At 39.9% G+C, this 25,201-nt stretch overlaps 1 protein-coding gene across 1 annotated transcript in view; it reads right to left on the minus strand.

Moving 5' to 3' along the window:
- The window catches only part of CRACD (capping protein inhibiting regulator of actin dynamics), a 287,106-nt gene that overhangs the window by 143,738 nt on the left and 118,167 nt on the right, over window positions 1-25,201 (minus strand). Inside the window, exon 2 of the mRNA XM_078148212.1 lies at window positions 5,699-5,829. The gene's annotated coding sequence lies outside the window, so the exon portion shown is untranslated. The remainder of the gene's footprint in view (window positions 1-5,698; window positions 5,830-25,201) is intronic.

Consider the following 25,201-nt stretch of genomic DNA (forward strand, 5'->3'; position numbering starts at 1 on the left):
TTACTAGCTGGGTAACCCTGGGTTAGTCCCTTAATCTCTCTTTGCCTCAGTTTCCTGTACTATAAAATGGAGATAATAATATCTTGAAGGGGTTGTGGTAAGGATCAAATGAGATAATATTTGTAAAAGGCCTTAGCACAGTGCCTGGCACACAGTAGATACCACCCAAATATTCATTCCTTCCCCTTACCTTATCTAATAAATACTATAAATGACTAGGTGGTAAGGACAATAATGCATAAGTTACCCTGTCCACTGGAATGCCACCAGCCCAAGGCTGCTCCCTCATAAACACTAAACAGCCACGCCTTCAGAGGAGACCCTGCCCCCGCCATCACACAGAAGGGGCTCTGGGAGCTTCAATCAAAGAACCTGCTGCTGAACTTAATTCCTGGGTTCCAACCTTCAGACCAGGTTGTTCTTTCATGTAGCTGCCACAAAAGGCTTGATCTCAAATTCCAGTCCTGTCAGAACCAAGTTTGCCATCCTGCTCCCCATTTCTCTGCCAGCTTCATCTCCGCTTCTCGTCCAGTGTTCCATCTGGCAGATGGGGAGAGGAGTCCCATTTCAGCCCTCCACCGTCTCCTTCCAAAAGCACTCCCCAAGAGGCAGGCTGATGTTTTATTAGCAGAGGGGAAGGAGGAAGGAACAGGTTGTCTCCAAGAAATGATGACTAAGAAAACTACTCCTCAAATTTTCATCTTTCACACAGCTGGTATCATACCTGACTCCCTTGGGAAAGATTATGCTTTCTTTTTTATGATTGCAATATACTCTCCATCTGCCCTGATGCCAAAATATCAATTATAGCTTTACTGGGGTGATGAAATGAACTGGTGTTCTAAAGCCACTGGACCATGAGGTGAGGATGAGGCAGCCTGAGGCAGAACAAATACTGGGTCAGGTCATTAAGAAGAGATACAGCAGCTTTTCATTCTTCAAGATCCTTGGAAAACAAACATCTCAATTTTTTAATTTAATATTTTATTTTTCCCCAATTACATGTTAAAACAATTTTACCATTCTTTTTTCAAATTTTGAGCTCCAAATTCTCTCTCTTACTCTCTCCCCTCCTCCTCCCATTGAGAAGGCAAGCAATTTGACATAGGTTATACATGTATAGTCATGCAAAACACATTTCCATGTAAGTCAAATCATCTCCATTTGAAATTGTTCTTCTAAGGGAGAGGAACTTATTCCTGGCGAAAAAAGAAAATGGTGGTCCTGAACAGGTGTCCCTGCAGAAGTTCTAATTAGAGAGAACTGTCAGGAACTCAACGTATCATCTGGGGCCCTTCAAGTGTAACAATAAGAAAAGATTGAAAAATAAATGAATTGGAACCCTCAACAGCAAAATGAATGACACATGGTTGTTTCTGGTACCTTGCCAAGACAACTTCTGGGAAACAGGGAGGATTTTGTTTGCCCGAATTTTATTCATTTTCTAGCTGTGGTGGTGAGGGTGAGCTTATCAGCACCCATGGGCTGAGAGGCTTTGAATTAGCCTCTGACACAAAAACTGGAGGAACCATTGCTATGGAAATCACTCGCCCCAAAATGTTTGGAAATTTAACAAAGAGGCAGCATGGAAAGGAGAGCAATTGACCTGGAATCATAAGCCCTGAGTTAAAATCCTGGCTCTGTTCCTCATTACCTGTGTGACTTCTGACAAGTCACTAAACATCTCTGGGCTGCAATGTCCTCATTTGTAAAATAAAATAAAATGGGCAGCTAGGTGGTGCAGTGGCTAGAATGCCAGGCCTAAGGTCAGGAAGACCTGACTTCAAATCTGGCCTCAGACTGGTGATCTTGGGCAAGTCACTTAACCTTGTTTGCCTCACTTTCCTCATATGCAAAATGAGCTGGAGAAGGAAACGGCAAATTGCTCCAATATCTCTGCCAAGAAAACCCGAAATGGGTCATGAGGAGTTGGACACGACTCAAATGACCGAACAACAGCAAAAATGAGAGGCAACAAGGAAAGGAGTAGGAAGACCCAGGTTCAAATCCTACCTCAGACACTTCTTAGTTTTGTCACCCTGACCAATTCACTTCATCTCTCTGGGCTTCATTTTCGTTGTCTGTAATTGTAGAAAGAACACTGAACTTGGCATCAAGAGAGACCCAGATGCTAACCCTGCCTCTGACACTTATTAGTTGTATGACCATAAGCAAGTAAGTCATGTAACCTCTCTAAGACTCAGTTTCCTCATATGTAAAATGGGGATAATAATACCTGTAGCACTTAACCCCACAGAGTTTGTAGGGCTTTGTAGGGCTCAAATGAGATAGAACATGTAAAGTGCTTTGCAAACTTTAAAGCAACATATAAATATAAGTAAGCATAAAAAGCAGTATATGTCCCTCTCTTTCCATATATATATGTATATACCTATATATGGGTGTATGTGTATAATAATGGTTAGCATTTATATAGCTCTTTAAAGTTTGCAAAGTGCTTTACAAGAAGCTGAGGCAAATCAAAGTTAAGTGACTTGCCTAAGGTCCCACCGATAGTAAGTATCTGAGGTAGGATTTGAATTCCTAACTTGAAGCTCAGCACTCTACCCACTATACCATCTAGCTGCTCTAAAAATAATTGCTAGCATTTCTATAATGCTTTAAGGCTTGCAGAAGACTTTATCTCCTTTTATCCTTATAACAACCCATTTTAAGGATGAGAAAACTGGGGCAGAGAGGTTAAGCATCTTGCCTGGGGTCACACAACTAATAAATCTAAAGCTAGATTTGAATTCAGATATTCCTAAGGCTCTGTCCACTGCACCTAGCTAGCTGCCTTTGCATAGATATGTGCACACACACACACACACACACACACACACACACACACACACTCTATACCTGTGATTTCACCAGTGGGAGACTGACAACTTGTTTCTAATAGAACAGAGAGCTTCCTGAGATACCCGAGGGGTTAAGTGATTTGCCCCTGTGCCATACAGCTAGTTTATATCAGAAACAGGACTTAAATCCAGTTCTTTTTGACTTTAAGGCAAGTAATCCTCTATCATCTACTACCACTCTGCCTCTCCAACCACTACATAAATATAAGTACTCTTTCTTCCACAAACACTTCCTAAGTACTCTGGGATGGTGGGGAATAGAAAGATGGAGAAAATAAGGACACTTTGGGAGTAGGCTTTGGGAATGTGAAATTCACATGAAAATATCTTAATTAGAAAGGGAAGGATTCAAGGAGGAGGAAGGAGGAAGCGGCACTGAAGAAGGTGGGCCCTCATGTAGTGATCAGCCATGAAAAATTCTCCAAGAGGCATTCATCCTTGGAAATCCTCCTCTTATGTTCAGAGAATACAAATGGAATCAAGTACAATGTGGGGCATGATTAGGGCACTAAAAAGCTAAAGTAAAAAAGGAACAAGAAATTAATGGTGCAAAAAGAACTGGCTAAGACACAGACAACATTGGGAATAGGAATAACTTTTAGACTGTAGGGGAAGAAAGCTTTTGCTAATTTGCAGATTTGTTTCAACGACTACAGAAAGGAAATTATGCCAACGAGTAAAATAAAAAGGGGGCGTTGGGCAGAGGAAGAGGCTTAAAAGACAAATAGCAACTCAGTAAGAAATGAAGAGAAAACCCAAGAGCCTAAGGGATTGTGTTTAGAATAAAGATTCAAAGATCTGGAAAGTTACAGGACAATACAAAGTTTGCTGAGTAACAACTATAGAGAGTTAGGGAGATGGTGACTGTTGTTTTGTTGGTGTTCAGCATCCTTTGTTGTCCAAGAGGACCAGTGACCTCAGGAAGGTGATGTCTTGACTTGCAAGTGAACTGGTTTGAAGTGAGGCAGAGCTGTGCAAAGGGGAAGTGAATCAAGGATTGCTGAGCAATCGATTTCACACAGCTCAGACAATGAAATCACTGAAGATAAGGGACAGGTAACAGAGATAATGGGGATCTTAAGATTTTAAAGTGTAAAGAAAGGCCTATATTTTGTACCCTTTACAAGGTGCCAAGATGTCCTTTGATCAAAACTGGTGGAACTCCAAGGCCACCTTGGCACTGGCTGATCAAGAGTTGGTTTGTGCCCCTGATGGCCCTTTAAAAATCAAAGCACCATCTTTAAGCACCCTCTGAAGGGTCTGATCTCTGAAGAAGGTGACCTCTGTGATTCAAAGGGGAGGTCCAGGAAGCACAGCTGAGCAACTTGCCCTACCAGACACCAGGAAGGGATGCCACAACCCTGCAGTACCAAAGGTGTTGGGTTCCTGTGTCTCTTTGGGAGTACTTCTCTGCACTCTGTATCTGTGCCCTCTATTCCTACTCATAACATGTTTAGTTATGGGAAAGTGTGCCTTAGGTTCACAGGGGAAATATTTTGTCACTATTGCCTTTGTTTCAAGCCAACTAGGTCCTCTAGCTGATTGGTTGGGAGGTTGGGAACTAATAGCTTTAAGAGTTAAGCCCCAGAGATACCTTGCATTAGGGGTAGCTGCTCCTCCTCCCACCAAGGATCCAATCAGGGTGCCTGAGTTAGGGAGGAATATTCCAAAGGGGATGTTATTCAACAACCAAACTCAAAGAAGGAGAGACTGAGGTAGGGACACTGGATTAATAAACAGATCATTCCAGCTCCCAGCCATCACTGGTAGGTAACTGTATTTTCTCCCTGGCTCTTGCCAGCCTGTGACCTCAATGACTCCTCTCTACCCCACTACACAAAAGTCAAATTCTCAAAAAAGCCCTGGCTGAGACTCATAGTTCAACAAGTTAACTAGATGAACTCCATCTTTAAAATAATTCCTTAAAATGCATTAAGAAAATTAAAAATGTTAAATGCTTGTTAAACCTCCCAGTCCCAAATGACTCAGATGATTTTATATATATATGTATATCTTTTTCTGTGTTGTGTGAGATGAGACCATGTGGCCTTGGAACAAAATGTTCTACAAAAATCACAGCACTATTTCCCTGGAAAATTCCTAACAGAGGGAAAAGGCATCTGTCCCCTATCTTTGTTATGACACGGGATGAAATGTCATATATTGAGGGTGAGACAAGGTAGGTAATCGTTCCTTTTTCCCCACAGATTGAAACACGGTGCATCCTGGGAAGAAGTGTTAAATAACTACAAGCTACCTCATAGTGTGTGTGCCTTATATGTGGCCTGGGCTTATAAAAACCCTGTTTCTGAGTCTGGGGAAGTATCCTCCACACCTACGATCATTGTTTCAGCAGCAGATGCCATCTTAGGGTCCCTCCCTCAGCTCTGCCCACTTTCTCTTATCCAGAGACCAAGTCTCATTCTGACTTCTGAAGAGGTAGCTGTCCAGGATCAGGAGGAAGGTTATAGTTTCGCCCCAGAAGACAGAGAGAAAAGTTAGTCCTTCAACATCTAGTATTTACTATTCACAGCTTAAGAATGCTACACTGCCAAGATTGGCTTTATTTCCCATTCGTTGAGGTTTTTAGAAGATAAAAGTACTGATCACTACCAGTCATCCATAGATGTTGAGTCATTTTCTTGCCATTTTCTGAAATGCCACCACCCACCTCTCCCCTGAATTCTGATTTTTCCATATGTTATACCAACAACAGAGAAAGATGAAGTGGACTCAAGAATCAGTCATGTGAAGAGGAAATTAAATGCCAGGCTTGAAGCAATCTTTTTCCACTAGATACCTCCACCTCACACCCCATCCCCAAAATGGCCTACCTTTTCCTCAAGAGCGAAGCAGTCTTCTTATTGTCATCCACACACCTCTGCATCAAAGTTTTATTTCTGAAAATGGGAATTACCAGTGCTGTGGTCAAGAAATGAGGAGCACTTCCTCTTCTTTTGTATTGCTGAGAAAAAAAAGAGAAAACTAAACTCTCCAATTCTTCTTAAGGAAAGCCTTCAAGAAGAAATCTTATCCCTCTCTCATAGTAAATACATAAATAATAGAACTATTAATTGTAGAACACCATTTCTAGGATATCAGACACAGGTCTGTATTAGAATTTCAAAAAAGTTAGCTGCAGAAAACAGGAAAGCCACAGTGTAGAGTAATTTTACTCATTAACCTGGGTCTATTCTATGCATTTGTTAAATGAAAAAATAAATTCTACAACATGGTAAATTGGCTTATAAAAATCTCTACATGTGTACTTCTAATTTAATTCTGTTGAGTGAAACCAATGTTTATTAAGTACCTATTGTGTGAAGACCATAGTGTAATAGGTGCTGGAATAAGGAATCAAAAAAGCATTAGCCCTAGACCTGGGTTTGAATCTTGTCCCTGAAAATTTCTACCAATGTGATGCCTTCTTGTGCCTCAGTTTTCTCATCTATAAAATAAAGGGCACAGTACTAGATGGTTTCTAAGGTCCTTTGCAATGCTAAATCTATGATCCTATGAACCAAAGTTTAGAAAAGACATGGTCCCTGCCCTCATAGGGCTGACAATCTAGTAAAGGGGTATGGCATATACAAATACTTTAAGGAGTTCATTTTATTTTCATTTTATATTTTTCAATCAACAAACATTTATTTTCTTCCCTTTCATCCTCTATGCCCTCTTCCTCTCCCTTTCAATTTATCTAGGCTAGTCCTTGGAAGGAAAACAGATTGCTACCCTCCAAACTTAAAATTCTTCTGGCTTGATAGAACCTGCCAAGTACCATGTTGCACTGCTGTAATCTTAGAAAATAAAGGGTTGACATTCCTTCTTCCCCACCCTCCCCACCCTTCTTCTCTCTCTCCTCTTTTCCAGCCTTCCCAGAACTGAACTCAATATTCCAGATGAGGTGTGATGAGGACAAGAATTCAGTCAGACTATCACCATCCCTTATTCCTGGAAGACATGCACCTTTTCGTGCATCCCAAGATCACATTGGTTTTTTGGGCTGCTGCATCAAACTGTTGATTCATACTTAACTTTCAGCTCACCGAAACACCCAGATCTTTTTTTTTCATAACAGTGTCTGTCTCTGTGTTTTTACATTTTATATTTGTAAAATATTTTTGTACCTAAGTGAAAGACTACATTTATCCTTAGTGAATTTTTATCTTATTCTATTCAGCCAAATGCTTTATTCTGTCAAGATACTTTTGGATCCAAACTCTGTCATTCACTTTGTTAGCTACTCCTCCTAGCCTGGTATCACCTTCAGACTTGATAAGGATACCATCTATGTCTTATCCAAGTCCCTGATAAAAATATTAAGTAGTCCTGAGCCAAGCACAGATCCCTGGGGTAATTCATCAGAGAACTTCTAACCCACTGACACTGAACCATTAATTATTACTCTTTGAATCTGGCCATCCAACTCATTCTGAATCCTGATTGTTATTCAGGGGAGGGGAACCTGTGGCCTTGAGGCCACATGTGGCCCTCTAGGTCCTCAAGTGTGGCCCTTTGACTGAATCCAAACTTCACAGAACAAATCCCCTTAATAAAAGGATCTGTTCTGTAAAACGTGGACTCAGTCAAAAGGCCACACTCAAGGACCTAGAAGGCCACAGGCTGCAGGTTCCCCACTCCTGGATCTATCTCCATCTTCTCTATGAGAAATGTATGAGACACTATACCAAAAACTGCGTTAAAATATAGGTAAACTGTAGCTACAGGATTCCCTTCATTGACTAGTCTAGCTATTCTGTTGGAAAAAGTAATAGAATCAGTGTGGTATCACCTGTTCTTGATGAACAGCTGTTTCTTTCTAACTGACATTCTATCTTCCAGATGTTCACCAACCACTTCTTCAACAAGCCATTCTAGAAGGCCAGTTTGTGAGAACCATAGAAGGAGGTGCTGTATACTAATGCTGGACAGCTACGCTTGAGTCACATTGTGAAGGGCTTTAAATGCTAAACAGATGAGTCTGGATTTGATTCTAGGGGCAAAACGGAGCCACTAGAACTTTTTAAGCAAAAGATTGACGTGGGGAGGCAGCTAGGTGGTGCAGTGGATAGAACACTGGCCCTAGAGTCAGGAGGACCTGAGTTCAAATCCAGCCTCAGACACTTGACACTTGCTAGCTGTGTGACCTTGGGCAAGTCATGTAGCCCCATTGCCTGGCCCCCCAAAACAACAGTAAAAAGACTGACATGCTCAGATCTGTTTTAGCTATTTCTTTCTTTCTTTAAGAATACTGCTACGGCAGTTGATTGGGGAGGCAGGTAGTGTGAGTTAGGAAGACCAGTCATCCAGGTGAGAAGTAATGAAGACAAAGCCTAAACAAGGACACCAGCCATGTAAGTAGATGAAGGGAACAGATGCTTCTTCACTCCTTTGATTTTTCCTCAGTAGCTGTCCTGCTATTTGGTCCAGAAGCCAAGCTCTGGAGGACTTAACCCTTTAGTACCCAGAAATGCCTCTATAGGAATCTGCCATCTAGACTGATGATGCCTTTGGCTACTCACTATAGGTCCATCTCTAGGTAAATATTTTACGTTTACTTATGTAGGTGCATGTTAATTTTCCGAGTAGTATGTGAGTTCTTTGGTTGTCATTGTTGCTGTTGTTTGTCCTTTGTTCTAGAAGACGACCAATGACATCAGGAAGCTGATGTCTTGACTTGCAAGTGACTTGGATTTAAGTGAGGCAGGGCTGTGCCAAGTCATCAGCCTCACTGTCTCCTACAAAGTTATCAGAGTCCAGTAAGACACAGGCAGGACGACTGGCGACGGTCCCTGAGTTCCTTGAGGGATGGGACTGTTTCACATTTTTTGTCGCTGTACCCCCAGCACATAGTAGCTACTTATTAAATATTTGTTGATTGATTCTCACATCGTTAAAAGCATGAGTTAATAATAGCCAGCATTTATACAGCACCTACTATGTACTATGTACCCTGTGCTAAGTGCTTTAAGACTACTATCTCATTTGATCCTTACAACACCCTTGTGGGGTAGGTGCAATTATTGTCCCAATTTTACAGTTGAGGAAACTGAGGCAAACAGAGGTAAAATGACCTACCCAAGGTCACACAGCTAGTTACTGTCTGAAGGTGGATTTGAACACAAGTCTTCCCTGATTCCAGGACCACTGTTTATATACTAGAGGCCTAGCTGCCTCTAGAGTTCTTGTCCTAATAAACCACATTGCTCTTATGCTGTCATTCCTTTCCTCCAAATGCTCTGGCAGCTCTTCATTACTTACCAAATAAAAGTTTAAACCCCTAAACTTGATAGTCAGAATATAAAAAATCTGGCTTTACCCTTCATTTTAAATTTTATCTCATATTCCTCTCTACCTACTCTCCTGCTGTCTCTTCTTCTTTCTGTACACTTGTGTTCATCCTTGGAATGGATTCTCTTCCACAACTCAATTAAACAAATATTAACATTGATAATATTAAATATTAATAGTGACTATTAGTTTATATTTATACATTATTATTAATATTAAATGTTAATGTTAATATTAAATGTCTACTATAGGCAGGTCAGGCACTGAGGTTACAAAGACAAAAGAGGAACTGTCCCTACCTTCAAAGAACTTAGATTCTATGGCAATGCTTCTCTCCTTGGTTCAGCTCTACTGTGTAAAACCACGCTTTCCTTTTACTGCAAGGGTTCTTAATCTTGGGTCTGTGATCTTTCAAAAAATATTTTGATAACATTTCCATGTCATTGTTTTTTTTATATTATATATTTTTGTTTTGTGACTTTAAAAGCATTATTTTGAGAAAAGGGCTATAGGTTTCACCAAATTGCCCCACAGGACAATGATATATAAAAGGTTAAGAACCTCTAATATGAAGCCAAACTCAGGTGCCACTTCCTCCATGAAGCCTTGCTGGATCCTCTCAGGTGATACAAAGAATCTCTTCTTTCTTACACCTTTCACAACACTTTGCCTAGATCTGTCCTGTGCCCTCATCCTATTCTCCTTTGAATTCTAGTTAAATTGCCTCTTTCTCTCTACTCATTTACAAACTACTGGAAAGCAAGGATAGGATTTTTGGTAAGGAAATAAGGAATCTGGTAGGATGCAAGGATAGGGTTGTCTAGGTCTTTATATCCCTAAAAGTTTACTCATAAGAGGAGCTTAATAAATGCTTATCTAATTGGGTGGCATAAGAAATAATGGAATTAGACAAGGGGACAGACTTAGTGGACTAACCCAGAAGTGGGCAATCTTCAGTCCTAGTTACACTTTGGGGCACTGAGGTGGCACTCTATCATTCCCGAATCTTTTCCCCCCTCCCCATTATTTCCATTTCTTTCCCTTCCTTAACCCCTACTTTCCTTCCCATTTTCTTTTTTTCTAGAAATAGCTTAGGTCTATCAAAGTTCTACTGAATGCTTGGGACTAACAATCTTGCTGATTCTTAGATAGAATAATGGACCAAGTTTTGGCAGCTCTATGTCCAAGGTGTTCAGCTTTTTACTTGCCATATGATTCTTGGTGGCTTTACTCATAAAACAGGAGAAACAGTATGACATAGAGAACAGAAGGCCAGTAACTTAACTTCTAAGTGTCCTGGGAAACTCCCTAAGACTAGAAGTGATAAAGTAAATTCTGCATTGGTGGACAGAATTTTTATACCAGGAGTTTCCCATACCAATGACAGCATAGATATACATCAAATAAATCTCAAGGGGTTTTGAAAACATTATTACACTAGCTTAAATATAGGCCATGCCTACAAAAAGAAGATACTTTGAAATGAAGAAATAACAGAAAAAGACAGAGTTGGAAGGAACCTCAGAAGCCTTTAGTGCCCCCCCATACACATGGAAGAACACCTAAAATATCCTGACCAAGAGGTCATCTAGCTTCTGCCTGAAGACCTCCTCCATTTCCTCTGGAGACAACCCATCCCAATTTTGGATTCTCACTGTTGGGAATTTTTTCCTCATGACAAGCCTGAACCTGTTTCTCTGAAACTTCTTCCCTTTGTAGAGTGGTACAGTAGGGAAAATACTGGTTCAGAAGTCAGAGGACCTGAGTTTGAACTTCACCTGTGTGTCCATGAGTTGGTCACTTTAGCTTAGCTTCTTTTTCTATAAAATGAGGGGTTTGGATCTCTGGGTCTCTTCTATCTCTAGAACTACGATTCAAGTTTTGTTCTTTGAGACCAGGAAGAGCGAGCCTTTTGTCTTTTCAAGATGCCAGCTCTTCAAATACTATAATGTAATATAATGTACCACCACCACCCTTTCCCTACTATTCTGCTCTCCAAACTGAACTGAAGTTCCTTCAGCCAATCCTCATATGACACTATCTCCAACCTTTTTACCATTCTGGTGGATTTCTCCTGGACACCTTCCAGCTTTTCAATATACCTTCTGAAATATGGTAAGCATAACAGAATATATTACTTTAGATATGGTGTGACCAGGGCAAAGTACAGTGGGACTATAATCTCTCCTTGGTCTGGACACCATCTTTTACTGTAGCATAGTATCCTATTCCCAGGCTTCTATATCACACTGCTGCTTCTTATTGAGTTTACAATCCAATCTTTCTTTTTTATCTAGCTACATCTCCTTTCATCCTGGGCTTAGGAAGTTGATTTTTTGAACCCAAGTGTAGAACTTTACATTTACTCTTACTAAATTTGTTATACACTGGAAAATAACACCAGTTATTGGTACTACTCAAATTTTACACAAGCCATAAGTGTCTGCAGGAAAAATGTGGCCTGTATTCAGAGCCAGAGGATAATTTAAATAAAGTCATACAACAGTTCAAACCATGTGTAAGTATAACTAATAGCAATAGGACTTGCATACCAAATAGATCTTTCTTTGTTTTTTTTGGCTAGGCAATGGGGTTAAGTGACTTGCCCAGGGTCACACAGCTATTAATTGTTATGTTTGAGGCTGGATTTGAGCTCAGGTCCTTCTGACTCCAGGCCCGGTGTTCTATCCACTGTGCCACCTAGCTGCCCCCCAAATAGATCTTTCTTATAGTTACTAAAAGACAGCATTTTAGATATTCAAAGCTGGTTCTTGGCTTTTTACATAATTAAATGCCCCTCCCCCCATCCCTTCCTTAGCCACCTAATTAACTAGATTTTTACTTTTAATATTTGTAAACCAAGAAAATTTAAATAGCAAAGAATGGTCAACTATGTCAAGTATTTTATTTTTGATGGCAGTTTAGATAAAAGTCAAGTGAGAGCTGGAGGCATCAGAAGCTTTCATGCCCCAGAAGGCAATAAAAGAACCATTTTGCTCAAACACAAAGCACGGAGCTAACCAGGTTAATGCATGCACTGCTGTGGAAGCAACTTTAGGAGTCCCATTCAGCAGGGCATGAACAACACCCAAATGCCACCTGAATGGGGCTATTCCATTTCAACTGCCTGCCCGCTGTAACTGAGATACAGATGTGGGAGCAGACACGAGCATTTGTAGGTATCATCAGGAAACAGGCAGTGATTCAATCAGAATTTTCACAAGGCTCAGTAAAACAAGACGATATTTTAGAATAGGCCCAAGATGAAACTGTCCTAAATCCTGTGGTTTCACTGGGCTTTGGGCTTGAAGGATGACTTTGTTGTGACCTATCAGATCTTGGCTTCATGCCCTTGGAGGCAGCCTGGAGCAATGAAAAGAATCAGATCTTGGTTCCAGGCCCAAGCTCTGCCTCTAACTAGTTTAGCTGTGTGACTCTGGGCAAGCCGTTTATCCTTTTCGGGCCTCAGTTTCCAAATAATAATAATTAGCATTTATATAGCATTTTAAGGTTAGTAAAGTGGCGTACATGTTATCTCATTTGATTCTCACATCTACTCTGTTAAGGAAGGTGCTGTTATTATCATCCCCATTTTAAAGAGAGGGAAACTAAGGCTGAGAAAGCTTAAGTGATTTGTATAGGGTCACTCACCTTATAAAATGTCTAAAGCCACATTTGAACTCAGGTCTTTTTGCATCTATGCACAGTATTCTTATATACTGTACTACCCTAGCTGCCTCAAACGATCTGAGGACACAGGAGAGGTCGATGAAACCTGAAGGAAGGCTAACCAAATAAGCAAAGATTCTCTCTGGATAGCCTTTCCTGCTGGCAAGCCACTTAGCCTCTCTGAGATTCAGATTTTAGATTTCCTCATCTATGAAATGAAGAGATTGGACTTTGCCACATTTCATGTGCTTGTGCACGTGTGTATGTGTGTTATGGACCATATTTAAAATTTGGTTCTCCTTGAACTGACTCTTGGTAAAGCCCCCAAAAGTACATTTTGTGATTTACTGCAATATTTTTGTCTCTAAACTAGCTGCATGAATGACCACCAGCTGATCACAGCATCATTTTACAGCTTTGAGCTAATAGACAATCAAAGCTGAAAGAGATCTAGGAAATGGTCTATTTCAACCCCTTCCTTTTGATTATGAAGATTAGTTTATATTCATACTCCCATGCCACCTCACTCCCACACACTCCTATATTAATCTTCCCCCTTTCTTCTTCATCCATCAGAAACCAAACAACAAAATAAACGAACCTCAAGAGACCCTTAAAGTGATAACAAATTTCTGGCAATAATATTAAGTGACTTATTAGAGAGATAATTGGCTGCTTTTCTGAGCATCAGAAAGAAAACTGAGTAACTGGTACCATATTCACAGCTTTGGGGAGATTTGCTCCTACAAACAATCAATTATTGAGCATTATTAAGCAACTACTATTTGCGAGTTATCGTGCTAAGTGTTGGAGATAGTAAAGAAATAAATGAAACAGATCCTGCCCTTGAGGGGCTTCCATTCTACCGTAAGAATATGATTGCACACAAATAAGTACAGTGCAAGGAAAGCGGAGGCGGAAGAGAGTGCTAATATCATGGGGAAATCAAGAAAGCCTTTATCAACAGGTGGCGCTTGAAGGAAACTAGGAATTACTAGTTTCATGAAAATTACAATGTTCATTCTGGAAATGATGGGGGAGAGACAGCATTTAAAAATGCAAAGAAAATGGAAGATGGAGCACCAAGTTCAAAGTCCAGTTTGGCTGGAATGTAGAGTTCATAGAGGGAAATAAGGTTAGAAAGGTAGGTAGAAGTCCCAAAATCAGGCTAAAGAATTATCATTTTACCAGTGGGGAGCCACTGAATTCTGGAGCAGAGAGTGACGTGATCAGACCTATAACTTAAGAAGATTGTTTATGGAAGATGAATTAGGTGAGCAACTGGAAGCAGGGAGATCAATAAGCAATGAGACCAGGCAATGAGGTCTTAAACTAGGGTAGCGGCTGTGAGCAGGGAGAAGGGAATAAGTGACATTGAGGAGGTAAAACTGTCAAGTTTTGGCAACTAACTGGATATGCTGTGTAAGAAGAGGGAAAAAGCAAGGATCCCTGTGAATTTATAAACCTGGGTGACTAGTGACAGTGGCCCCTGAAACAGAAACAGGGAATTTGGGGATGTTGAGGCAGTAGTTTTGCATCTGTTCAATTTGAGACTCCTAGCTGATAACATGTGATGGAACTTCAGGGCAGAGGTTAAGGCAGAAAGAAAAGTGTCTACTGAATCTATAAGGCTAGATCAGCTCCCTTTCCTGTATCGTATCAAACGTCTGCTTCAAATTAGTCATCGTTACAAATCAGTGTCTCAGGACTCTTATTTGGAGTATCTGCCCCTAGTACAAGCAATGATCACTAAAAAAGAGTGAACTTTTAACTCGCTCCAGGAGGCCACCATATTGGGCCCGGTTACTTCTAGGACAATTTTTCTTCATTGTGCCCATGACCCTGGCATTTAAGAGGAAACTGTAACGAGAGGAATGGCAGTTGAATTACTTTTTAAGCTTCTGCCTGGGAAGAGCAATTCTGAGGAGCAATCCTGTCAGGAGGCGTTGGGTTTCTGTCCTGGTGACTTCAGTTTGGGAAGGCAAACACGGCACTAACACTTTTAGCAGAAAATGGACGAGACTCCTGGTGGGTATCGGGTGGGAAAACAGGCCAGGACACATCCCCTGCCAAGCAACAGGGCCAGAGCAACAATATTGTCTTTCCTGTCTTCCCAGTGATTTTACTAGTGTCACCCCACCCCCTCAACCCTGGTAGTGGACCTGGAGAAGTATAAAAAATTCTGCCATTCCTGCTCTCTCCAGCCTATTTTTAAATGCTATTTAAATTTTAATTTGATTTAATTTTTTAAATGTAAAATTTGATTTAATTTTTAACTTAAATTTTAAAATGGCATTTTAAATGCCATTTAAATGACACTGTCATAAGAAGAGTAGACTCAGGAGACACCTAAAGCCATACAGTATGAGCAACAAAAAGGGAAGGGGGGCTTTGAAGAACCACTTAGTATTTGGTACATTCTGACTGGGGCTTTGCTCCCAGATGGCAGGTTCAGGGGAAATGAATTTCTCTTAAAATATAATTTTCTGATGTACTGCCAAGTAAATTGTTCTGGAAACCAATGCTATGCATTTTAGGGGGAAAGTGTAGTCCCCTAAACTTAACTATTTCCCTCATTTTCTTTGGAGCATCTGGTCCCTCCTTGACCCTTGAAAATCTGATTTCCAGTCTACTGAACCTGCTCTCTCCAAAGTCAGCAGTAATTATTGGTCTTTCAAAATTCAGTGGTCTTTCCTCAGCCCTCATTTTCCTTCACCTCGCTGCAATATCTGACACTGTGGGCAACAATTCTTCTCTTGCTCCCAACATTCTGAAGCTGTCTGGTCTCTTGTTTTCCACACACTACACTCCTCAGATTCTCCACCTACTTCCCCACCTCACTCTTCTCTGTTTTATATACTACAGCCTTGAGGCAGTGAGGTGGTGCAATGCACTCAGTGCTGAGCTTGGAATCTGATGATCTGAGTTGAAATCTCACCTCAAACACTTACCAGCTGAGTAAATCCTGGGCAAGTTTCTTAAACTCTCTCAGACTCAGATTCCTCATCACCTGTAAAATGGGCATGATAATAATAGCACAAGATGATATATATAATGCATCTTGTAAATCTTCAAGCACTATGACAGTTTTTATTATCTCTATGTGTAAGGCATTACACTAGGCATTTTCTCTCTTTTGAACTCCTGACTTTGCAGCTCAGTCTCTGGTCCTTTCATTTTTCTCTGTATTCTTCCTTTCTCAGAGAATGTATCCCGTGTCATGCCTTTAATGATCACATCTTTTAGTTTGACTCAAAGATTTTGATCTCTACTCCCAATGCCTCAGCTGCACTCAGTTCTTAAAGTTCTAACTCCTCCTCAGATGCTTTTCATCATACAGGCAATCCCAAAAGTCTTGGTGAAGTTTTAAATTTCTAAAGCATACTACTAAATTAACTTACTAAAACTCATACCATTATCTTTAACTCAGAATGTAAAAAAAGCCACAAGTTCTCACATACTCCCCAAAGAAGAAAACCCAACCTGCTCTTCCTAAGTTTCCCCTTTCCATCAGCTACACCACAAAAATCCATGTCCAAAATCTCAGCATGTTATCCAAATTCTCTTGATTCTTAAAAATATTTCTTGTGGTCATTCCTTATTTTCTGTTCCCCCTTCTACCACCTTTGTTTAGGCCATCATCACCTCAAGCTCAACTCATCACAGTAGCATTTGGGAGGTTTTGTTTATTTTTAAAATAAAATTTATTGATATTTTCTGTTTCTTACTAATGCCATAGTATCCCACATAACCCTCCCATTCTCCAACAACCATCCCATATGACAAATAGAATTTTTTTTAGAAAGGCAGAGAAGAAATAGGGACAACTGATCAATACATTGTGGGAGTCCAAAAACACATGCAATGTGTAACACCTCTGGACCTCCTACCTCCATGAAGGGGGTGGATGGGGTTTCTTCTTATATATCTTTATTTGAATCCCATTTGATCTTTACAATTTTGTCACATCTACTTTTGATATTTTGATGTGTTACTCTTTCCATTTACATTGTTTTAGATGCATCAGCTCATATAGATCTTTCCATGCTTCTCTGTACTTATCACTTACATAATTTCTTACAGTATAGTAATATGTTCCTTTACATTAATGTATGATAATTTGTTTGGCCATTCCCCAATTAATGGACATCTACTTTATTTCCAATTCTTAGCTATCACAAAAAGTGCTGGTGTATGTGGAGACTTCTTTTCTTATTAATGGCTTCCTTGGCGTACATGCCCAATAATGGAGTCTCTGGTTCAAAAGGTATGGACATTTTAGTCACTTTATTTGTACAATTCCACACTGCTTTCCAAAACGGTTGTACGATTTCACAGATCCATCAACAATGTATTAGTGTGGCAAAATAGCCTTTTAATTGATTTTCTTGCATCCAATCTCTTGCCTACATTCTATGGTCAGATTAATATTCCCCAACAATCATATCATTCCCTGTTCGAGAATAATCAATGTCTATCCATTTCTTATATAATAAAATGAAAACACCCCAATAAGATATTCAAGGCCTGCTACAATTTAGTACCATTTTACTTACCCAATTTTATCCTATTACTCTTCAACACATACCTTATGAGGTAATGACCAGTGTTGTTAGCATTCCATGAATGTATACATAATGCTCATTCCTTTTTCCAAGTGTTTGCTCATGCTATTTATTATAAGGGTGGATGGAGGGTTGTTAATTAAATCAAATAATCAATACCTTCACTTACTCAAAGCAAGTAACAAGATGCTCTAAACCCAGATACCTTTAACTAGGTGATAACACCTCAACTGAATCAATAAATCAAAGTCAGTCATTAAACTAAGTGCAAATGACCTAGTTAATCAAATTGGAAAAGAGTAGAGTGCTTCAATCTGTTGGATGCAATTTTGCTATACAAGAAATGGATTGGCTGAAGAGACTCAGTCATACCCTTTGAAACTGGCTAAAATAGCAAGCTAGTTTGGAATGAAACATTCCCAGCTCGATTGGTGGAAGAAGTTTCAGCCAAGTCCCTGAGAGTGAATTACTTAAGGGGCAGAGGAGTTTTTGTCTTCTTCTTTCTCACCCCCCCCCCCAATGACCTTGTAAATTTGGAAAGGTCATAAGATTTTAGATTTCCCATGGGCATCCTAGCAGTGTCATCAGAACAACTGATGTCAGTGACTGCATTAGCAGTTCAGGACAAACTAGATACAATGAGGAAAAGTAGTTTCAGGACTCTATAAGGAATCCAACAGAATGTTAGACCATACCTACAGGGAAAATCATTAGGACTCCACAAAGGAAGAAAAAGGCTTTCTGGTAAACAAGCACCATGAATTAACCCTTTGCTACACGGGCTCTCTAAGCTTAATCCCACTTTCTGTAGGACTCTATATACTTATGGGAGAATGTGCCCCAAGTTTGGGGAGCTGTTTTGTTCCAACTGTTCTTCTATACTATGTTAGTAAATACCCTTTTCTAAAAGCTAATTAAGTCTGTCTGGCTAATCAATATCAACTAATAATCAGTTAGGGAAGCCCATCTGAATTAACTGCCTACATTATATAATACTACAGGGCAGCTAGGTGGTACAGTGGGTAGAGCAACTGGACTTGGAATCAGAAAGACTCATCTTCATGAGTTCAAATCTGGTCTCAGACACTTACTAGCTGTGTGACCCTAGGCAGGTTACTTAATCCTGTTTGCCTCAGTTTCCTCATCTGTAAAATGAGCTGGAGAAGGAAATGGCAAAGCACTCCAGTATCTTTGCCAAGAAAACCCAAAAGAGGCCATGAAGAGTGGGGACAAGACTGAAAAAATGACTGAACTGATCAGTACAATACTGTTCTCTTCTGTCTCTGAGTTTTTTGAGGCATACATGTGTTTGCATATAGAATAGATCAAATGATTATAGGCTTAGTGGATGGTCTTCAAGAGTCACTATGGATGAAATTGGGGTTAAGTGACTTGCCCAGGGTCACACAGCTAGTAAATGTCAAGTGTTTGGTCTGAGGCCACATTTGAACTCGGGTTCTCCTGACTTCAGGGCCAGTGCTCTATCCACTGTGCCAACTATCTGCCCTGAAAACTCATTATTCTACAGTCAGCATGGTGATGAGTCTCTCTGAACTTAGCCAGTCTGGTCCTGTCACAATCCCATTCTTAATTTTAAAGTACACAAAACCTCTACAATCATAAATCTAGAAGACATCTTAGTTGACATCTAGGTGAATTCCCTCACTTTACAAATGAGGAAGCTGAAGCCCAGGGAGGCTCCATGACATACTTGTCCAGTGTGACACAGGTAGGAATGTAAACAGAGCTGGGACTGAAACCTAGGTCCTCTGACTCTAGTTTCATTTATTTTCCTACTATACTACATTGCTGCTATTATTGCAGGTATACAAGTCAAGTTACTTTCACATATTTCCCCTCCATCCTCACTCTAATATCTAAACCAGTCTGGGAGCAGAACCATAGTGCATAATTCCAACAGAATTCACAGTTGCTCCCCTCCAGAAACAGTTATATCACAAATCACCACCATAACCCAGGAACTAGTGTTAGGAGGCGTAGAAAGTGTGTAATTTCAGGGGAGAGGCAGACAGGAAAAGGAACAGCTTATCTTGCATGAGTGTTCTTATTTCAGGGGAGCAGCAGAGTAAGTGGATTAGGGGGGGAAAAGGCACCCCTGCCTCTCTGCTGCTTCATGAAAATGCAGACAAAACCTTCGCATCACCAGCTCAACTTATTCACAGCTTTGGGGCTAGAGAAGACATCCAATACATTCTGCTGTGCCACTTGAATTACAAGTGGGTAAACCGATCTGCTGCTGTGCTTTCAACCCCTCTAAGACCACTGTTCTTCGAATACATTCCCTACACTGATGTCATTCAGCCACACCTGGTCAAAAAAAAAAAGTGACTGCCACCTTTCACTGAACATTTTTATTATAACAGAAGAAGTTCATCTTCTTTAGGCCTCTTTTCCACAGATTACCATCTTGCAACAAGCTCTTCTAAAGTGCCTCAGCTCTGGTCTCCTTTTCTCTACATTTTAGGGGGTAAAGATTTTAAAGTATTAAGTTGTCTTTGGAGATCATTTAGTCTAGCAGTTGGCAAAGTATGGCAGAGGGCCAAATCCAGCTGCTGTCTGTTTTTGCAGGCCCTTCAAGCTAAGAATGGTTTTAACATTTTAAAATATAATAAAACTTTATTTAAAAATGTCAAACTCATTCTTAGCTAGCAGGTCTTACAAAAAAAATTTTTTTTCGAGGGAGGGGAGAGGACTGGATTTGGCAACAGTCAATACTTTGTAGACCCTTGATAGTCTTAATGCCATCATTTTTTCCTTGAGGAAACTGAATTCCAGAAAATTTAAATAACTCACTCAAAGTCACACTAGTGGTGAGTTAAGTGGAAGAGATAGCAATGAAGCTCACGTCCCTACTCCAGACTCAATGCTCTTTCTACTATACATTATACTATGCTGCCTCTCCACCTTGTCTACTTCAACACCCTCATTTTCTAAGACCTTCTGACTCAAAATCCAGTGCTCTTGTACCAAGAGTACATGAACCTCATGGGAGGTGTCTACTGATGGTTTTTTGGGGGAGGGTCCATAAACTTGAATGAGAAAAAATACATCTTTATTTTCATTAACCTCTAACTGAAATCTAGAATTTCCTTGATTTATGAATTTAAAAAAACACACACACAACAAGATTAAGAATACTATTATACCATGTTATTTTCCCGTTAAAAGCTGGAAAGAACACTGTGCTGGTAGAAACCCCAGAAGGTCCTTTAGATTACTTCATGTAATCTCAACTTTGCTCTGGCCACCACCAAACAGTTGTTCAACATTCCATATCTCTGACCTCTGCAACAATCCTAAAACTTACTGTACTAAGGCTATTCAGCAAAAATGCAAAAAATCCCTTTGAGAATGTGGCTTGTTTGCCTCTCGACCACAATTTTTCATCATTCCTCTTAGGTTATTTGATAACAATATAAAAGTCCTCTCTGATTAGCCCCCTCTGCCAGTCTCCATATACCCAGATGGTGTTACTAATTCATTATCAAATAGGACCTTGGATTTACCCTTCTCTATATATAATCTTTTCCTTGGTGAATTCCCCAGCTCTGACAAGCTCATCTACCACTTCTATGACTCCCAAACTATCTATCTAGCCCATTCACTTCAGCACTGAAACCCAAGGAAAGTCCATCAGTAGCTATGCTAGGGACTCATCCAGGAGTTTTGCCATATATGGAAGTAAATTTGGTGGGAGCAATGCTTTGTAGATTGCATTAAGTTTCCTGAAGGATTAAGGTGGAATAGGGAAGAGTCTTTTGCCCATGATGGAATGAAAAGTTTGTACTTTGATTATTGCTATATCTTTGAAGTAAATATCCCTTGGTAAATGCTAACTGATGTTCATTTGTTAATTATGGACAGTTAAAGGGGGAGGCACACACTGAAACATGCCTTAATCCAACAGCATTAGAGAAAGGTCTCCCCAACTCCACAGGGATATCTCTAAAATCCTGAAGGGTAGATGCAGATAGCCTTGCTCTAGAAGAATGAGGCCAGATATCTTACAGCTATTGTTAGGAGACAGGGGCTATGAGTTGGGGGAAGGGTACAGTATATAGGAGCTTTGGTTAGTAACTCTAGCACTGGATGTGGGGAACTAGACAGGAGGGCCAACAGTAGAAGAGGAAAGGGTAGAAAGTTGCAGGGGTCAAGACATGAATGGCCATTGATTCTCAATTGAGTGTAACAGATTTCTGCCTTGACTCAGGGTCCATTATAATAATCTGCATCCATTGGGAGAGGCATTACATATATGGAAAGCACAAGTTCAATGTCAGAAAACCAGAGTTCAAGACTCAGATCTGCCAAAGATTGGCAAATTCTGCCTTGGATAAATCACTTTGCCTCAGAGACTCAGTTTCCTCATCCAAAAAATGGGGATAAAATTACTTGTAGTGCTACTTCAGAATTTTTGTGAAGATGTATGTATGTGAAAAATGAATTGTAAACACAAAGCATTCTGCAAATGCAGCGTAGTAGGATTCTTAGTCTGTGAGCTCTTTTTGGTGGGTCTGGGGTTCCTTTCCTCTAATTGCAATGTATTTCACCAGCAATTTCAGACACAGGCCAGGCCTTCTGTTTTTTCTGTAAGCAGGGGTCCTAAGACCACGATGTGCAGCTCTCTACACACCCTGGAAGCCCAATAAGCATTGTTGACTATCAGCATGTTTTTAAACCACTAAGAATGCCACTTTGTAAGTGCAGTAGCTATAAGGAAGCATGAAGCTTCCCCTCTCTGGCCATCTGCCCACCCTGCAATATCCTAACGCCGTATAAAAAGACAGACACATATTCCCTCCCACTAGGCCTTAAATAGAACAGCCCTGAAAGACAAACTAAACATCTGTCATCAATGATGTCAATCTCTATGTCTAATTTTCCCGCTACTGTGTCAGATAAAGAAGTGGGTCAGCCTGAACCCAGTAGGAAATGAGAGAAATTTATTTCATCTTCCTTAAGCACAATATAACAAGAACTGTGCCTTTGTTGCTGTTTTCTAAGAGTTTATACAAAGGGAGGTAAGATCCTTCTTTCTGTTTGAGTCAGTATATACCTGAAGGTGGTTGCTCTTTTTCTCTCTTTAGCAGATCACAGGTGAGACTCCAGATTGGCTCACACCATTTTTCTGATGAAAACGAACTGATGGAATGCATTTGACCCAACGAAGCATGATATTTTACATCCAGCATTTTACCTTGAGTATTGTCTAGGACCATGAACATAACATAAAGAGGAGGGGGAGCGGGGGTTCACAGGATCCCACTGCTATAAAGAATGGCTCTTTTTAGCATATATTTGAGTTAAGGCTGCCAGCTCTTATTTTGCTCAGTAACCAACTTCGGCTTGACTCAAGGCCTTCTGTTCACTTTATGGAGAAGAACCATGACTGCTTTTGCCCACTTCAGGCTTGTTAACTGTTCCCTCTCCACTTCTCTGAGCTCAGCTCAAGTGTTGCATCTTAAAGGAAGCCAATCTTGATCCTCCTAGGAGCTTCTGGCCCCACCTCCAATCAAATTATCTTGTATCTACTTACATGTTTCCTCCCATAGAATGTAATCCTTAAAGGCAGGGGATGTTTCTTTTCTTTCCCCTAATACCCTAACACCTACCTAGCACAACGGCTGGCACATAGTTTAGTAAATGTTCAGCAGTGTTAAGCAAATGTTAAAAAAAAAATGGCTAGGGGAGAAATGGAGTTTAAAAGAGAAGACAAGGTTACTGACTATGAGAGGTTGGTGGGAGTGGGGGGAGCTGGAATATTTAAGACTTATGCTCCATTCTAATTTGCCCTGAGACTTTGAGAAAGTTAAAAAGTTATTGAACTTCTTGAAGAAAATCTTAATGTTCTATTTACCACCAGCAACTAAATGTCTTAATTTTCCTGCCTGCCTGCTATGACAAAGAACAAAACACAACAAAAAAACCCATGATGGGTGTCTGATTACCACTGGGACCACTCTCTTTGACAAACTGCATTTCTTTAGGGCACATAAAGAACTTTTGCAAGTTGGGGAATCTAAGACACTGTAAGATACTGTTTATTTCTAGCCTACTGAGTTTCAGAATTACATAGATTATTTAATTCCTACTGAATTAAGAGGATGATTTGAAAAGCTATTTAGTTCCATAAGTAAGTTTAATATAATATAAATTTTAGAAGTTCTTTCTATAATGAAGTGTTAAGTTCAAACCAGGTAAAAATTGCCATTCAAGGGGACTTTCATAGAAGCAAAGGACAGATTGGTTTATTGATGCATTTCCCTTGGGATTATTTGTTTTATTTTTTGGTAAGGCAATTGGGATTAAGTGACTTGCCCAGAGTCACACAGAGCCGGTGCCCTACCCACCTCACCACCTAGTTGCCCCTCCTTTGGGATTATTAAAGAACAACAGACAATAAGAAGAACTTAATTCTCAAATAAAGACTTTCAGTGGAGCAGCTGTTCAGCATACTTTACTAAAACTGTCTCATTCATCTTCACATTCTTGCAAGGTAAGAGAGGCAGATATTATTTATCCTGATTTATAGATATAAGAACTGAAGCACAGACAGGCTAAATGACTTACTCAAAGTTACACAGCAAGGCAGCAACAAATAAGGAACAAAAAAATAAGAACCCCCCCCCAAAAAACCCAACCAACCCCAGGTCTTTTAATACCATACTCAATGTCCCTGTTCTCTCTCATTGGCAGTTCTTCGGTATATAGTTTGAAATAGGTGAGTTCAGAAGATTGGTTTGCATTACTGAAATGGGGGGAAAGGTCTGTTTCTTCAAAATGAGATTTTAAGGGGCAGCTAGGTGGCACAGTGGATAGAGCACTGGCCCTGAAGTCAGGAGGACCTGAGTTCAAATCCGGCCTCAGACCAAAAACTTGACACTTACTAGCTGTGTGACCCTGGGCAAGTCACTTAACCCCAATTGCCTTAAAAAAAAAAAGACAAAATGAGATTTTAAATTTGAAGAGGTGCTACTATAAACATACAAAAATATTTTGCTTCAGGAATATGAGCAGTACCTAAGACAGTTCCTCCCAAGGTGTGCATATGAAACTAGAAAGAAGATAAATCGAAAATGGAACAGATTTGTCAGTGTTCCTATCATGATCTCTTCTCATCTTTGATTTTTTCTTTATGTGAAGTACTAGAAAAAGCATTTAAGAAGATAATGCAAGAAAGAGGAGCTAGACCAGATCAAATACACCCAGAAGCAATTTCTACTCAAAGAAAACAATCATGAAAGGACTTAGGGGCCAATTTTTAAAACATTTCAAAAAGACAAGGATACCAAATAACTGAAAAAATTATAGGTGGCATTATTAGCAAGCGAATATTAACAACTACTGAACCATATGCCTATCTTTTCATCTTGATTAAATCTTCATAAGAATGATTTACTTATAAATGGATGAAAAACATTCTCTTTGGAAGATGTTCTGTGAACATCTGGGGGGGTCCAAAGGGTCTGTGTGGTTATATTTCAGAGAGTCTGTGAACTCAGGAATAAAATTATCCCTTTATTTTCATTAATTCTTTGTTTCCTTTGTGATCTTATGCATTTTATTTTATGCGTTTAAAAACAATATTCTGAGAAGGGGTTCATGACACAAAATGGTTAAGTAGGATTCTCTATAAATAGTGAAATACTCTGAATATTCCTATTTGCTGATGATATTGCTCTATTTGCATCAAATCCCCTAATACAATAAATAGGACCTCCTCAATGGGCTCTGTGGTCACTTTAAAAAGATTGGTTTACCAATCCAGAAAGGAAAATTAAATGGATG

This window comes from Phascolarctos cinereus, unplaced genomic scaffold (assembly GCF_003287225.1).
Source record: "Phascolarctos cinereus isolate Bilbo 61053 unplaced genomic scaffold, phaCin_HiC Scaffold_9;HRSCAF=440, whole genome shotgun sequence".
NCBI lineage: Eukaryota > Metazoa > Chordata > Mammalia > Diprotodontia > Phascolarctidae > Phascolarctos > Phascolarctos cinereus.